Source organism: Triticum dicoccoides, chromosome 1A (assembly GCF_002162155.2).
Source record: "Triticum dicoccoides isolate Atlit2015 ecotype Zavitan chromosome 1A, WEW_v2.0, whole genome shotgun sequence".
Lineage (NCBI taxonomy): Eukaryota > Viridiplantae > Streptophyta > Magnoliopsida > Poales > Poaceae > Triticum > Triticum dicoccoides.
This window is the reverse complement of record NC_041380.1, coordinates 343,414,695-343,418,219: the sequence shown is the minus strand read 5'-3', so window position 1 is coordinate 343,418,219 and position 3,525 is coordinate 343,414,695.

Here is a 3,525-nt window from a genome sequence, read left to right as displayed (position 1 = left end):
TCTGGCGCCACCACCACACGTTGCCCCGCCGCCTTCGCCGCCAGTGTCAATCTTTGGCATGCCCGTCTTGGTCATCCCAACTCCACCGTTATGCGTCAGATTCTTCAGAGTTCTCCTTCTCATGTAATAAGGTCGACGATCAAACCTGTGAGGCTTGCCGTCTTGGCAAGCACGTTCGTCTTCCCTTTAGCGAGTCTACAAACATTTCCACCTTTTCGTTTCAGTTATTGCATAGTGATGTTTGGACGTCCCCGGTTGCTAGCAACACGGGCTATTTATACTATCTGGTGATATTGGATGATTTTACTCATTGTGTGTGGACCTTCCCTCTCTGTCGCAAGTCCGACGCTCTTGCCACACTCACCGCCTTTTATTCATATGTCACCACACAGTTTGGTCGTCCTATTCTCGCCTTGCAAACTGACAAGGCAAGGAGTTTGACAACGTCGCCCTCCGCAATTTACTTGCGTCCCACGGCACCATCTTTCGCCTCACCTGCCCTACACGTCACAGCAGAATGGTCGCGCCGAGCGCGTCCTTCGCACGCTTAATGACTGTGTCCGCACCTTGCTCTCCCGCACTCTCTACGGGTTGAAGCAGGCACCTCGGGCCTGGTACCAGCGGATCGCGGCCTTCCTCCAGCAACAGGGGTTCCGGTCCACACGGTCCGGTGCCTCCCTGTTTGTCTATCACAAGGGCCCCGCCACCACGTACCTCCTACTGTACGTCGACGACATCATCTTGACTGCGTCCTCGCAACGCTTCTTCAGCAGATCACAGCTCGCCTCGGCACAGAGTTCGCCCTCAAGGACTTGGGGGCTCTCCACTACTTCCTCGGCATCGAGGTCGTGCGCCGGGCTACTGGCTTCTTCCTGCACCAGCAGAAGTACGCCTACGAGCTTCTGGAGCGAGCGAGCATGCTTAACTGCAAGCTTGCTTCCACGCCTGTCGATACGAAGGCTAAGGTGTCCGCCGTTGAGGGCTCTCCGGCGTCCGACGCTCCCTTCTACCGCTCCATCGTTGGTGCGCTTCAGTACCTCACACTGACGCGTCCGGACATTCAGTATGCTGTCCAGCAGGTGTGCCTTCTCATGCATGCTCCTCGTGACACCCATTGGGCTCTCGTGAAACGTATACTTCAGTACATACGTGGCACCACAGCCATGGGTCTCACCCTGACGGCCTCGCCAGACACCAGCCTTGTCGCCTACTCCGACACCGACTGGGCTGGGTGTCTCGACACTCGACGCTCCACTTCCGGCTACTGCGTCTACCTCAGACCCTCTTTGATTTCGTGGTCGTCTAAACGACAACCCACGGTCTCACGATCGAGCACCGAGGCCGAGTATCGGGCCGTGGCCAACGTCGTCGCGGAGTGTTCCTGGCTACGACAGCTACTCCAGGAGTTGCTATGTGAGGTCACTAAGGCGACGCTCGTCTACTATGATAACGTCTCCGCGGTGTACCTCGTTGCCAACCCTGTCCATCACCGACGGACGAAGTGAAGGAAATATGCCCTAGAGGCAATAATAAAGTTATTATTTATTTCCTTATATCATGATAAATGTTTATTATTCATGCTAGAATTGTATTAACCGGAAACGTAATACTTGTGTGAATACATGGACAAACAGAGTGTCACTAGTATGCCTCTACTTGACTAGCTCGTTGATCGAAGATGGTTATGTTTCCTAACCATAGACATGAGTTGTCATTTGATTAACGGGATCACATCATTAGGAGAATGATGTGATTGACATGACCCATTCCATTAGCTTAGCACCCGATCGTTTAGTATGTTGTATTGCTTTCTTCATGACTTATACATGTTCCTATGACTATGAGATTATGCAACTCCCGTTTACCGGAGGAACACTTTGTGTGCTACCAAATGTCACAACGTAACTGGGTGATTATAAAGGTGCTCTACAGGTGTCTCCAAAGGTACATGTTGGGTTGGCGTATTTCGAGATTAGAATTTGTCGCTCCGATTGTTGGAGAGGTATCTCTGGGCCCTCTCGGTAATACACATCACTTAAGCCTTGCAAGCAATGCAACTAATAAGTTAGTTGTAAGATGATGTATTACGGAACGAGTAAAGAGACTTGCCGGTAACGAGATTAAACTAGGTATTGAGATACCGACGATCAAATCTCGGGCAAGTAACATACCAATGACAAAGGGAACAACATATGTTGTTATGCGGTCTGACCGATAAAGATCTTCGTAGAATATGTAGGAGCCAATATGAGCATCCAGGTTCCGCTATTGGTTATTGACCGGAGACGTGTCTCGGTCATATGTACATTGTTCTCGAACCCGTAGGGTCCGCACACTTAACGTTACGATGATAGTTTCATTATGAATTTATATATTTTGATGTACCGAAGGTTGTTCGGAGTCCCGGATGTGATCACGGACTTGACGAGGAGTCTCTAAATGGTCGAGACATAAAGATTGATATATTGAACGACTATATTTGGACACCGGAAAGGTTCCGGGTAAGATTGGGACAATACCGGATCATCGGGAGGTTATCGGAACCCCCCGGGAGGTATATGGGCCTTATTGGGCCTTAGTGGAAAGGAGGGGAAAGGAGCAAGGGAGGGGGAGCGCCCCCCCCAAGCCCAATCCGAATTGGGAGGGGGGCCGGCCCCCCCTTTCCTTCCTCCCTCCTTCCTCTTCCTTTCCTCTCCTACTCCTAATAGGAAAAAGGGGAGTCCTACTCCCGGTGGGAGTTGGACTCCCCTCCTTGGGCGCGCCACCCTCCTTGGCCGCCCCCTCCTCCACTCCTTTATATACGGGGCAGGGGGGCACCCCAGAGACACACAAGTTGATCTTCGTGATCGTTTTCTTAGCCGTGTGCAGTGCCCCCCTCCACCATAATCCTCGATAATATTGTAGCGGTGCTTAGGCGAAGCCCTGCGATGGTAGAACATCAAGATCGCCACCACGCCGTCGTGCTGACGGAACTCTTCCCCGACACTTTGCTGGATCGGAGTCCGGGGATCGTCATTGAGCTGAACGTGTGCTAGAACTCGGAGGTGCCGTAGTTTCGGTGCTTGATCGGTCGGCCCGTGAAGACGTATGACTACATCAACCGTGTTGTGCTAACGCTTCCGCTTTCGGTCTACGAGGGTACGTGGACAACACTCTCCCCTCTCGTTGCTATGCATCACCACGATCTTGCGTGTGCATACGATTTTTTTTTTAAATTGCTACGCTCCCCAACACGAAGCACATTGAGCTCGACATCCACTCCTTCGGGAGCACGTCGCACTTGGTCGTGTTCGTGTTCTACATGTGCCCACCGATCAACAGTTCGCTGATGTGATGACGAAGGGACTACCCACCTCGACTTTCGAGGGCTTTCGGTCCAGTCTTTGCGTCACCGACGACGCTTCGACTTAGGGGGGAGGGTGTTGAACATGTGTGCATGTACATAGGTCTGGGTTCTGTATGCAGTACCTGTAGTATCTGTCTTCCTCTGTATGTACGTGTATCTTAGGAAATAAGATACCGGTC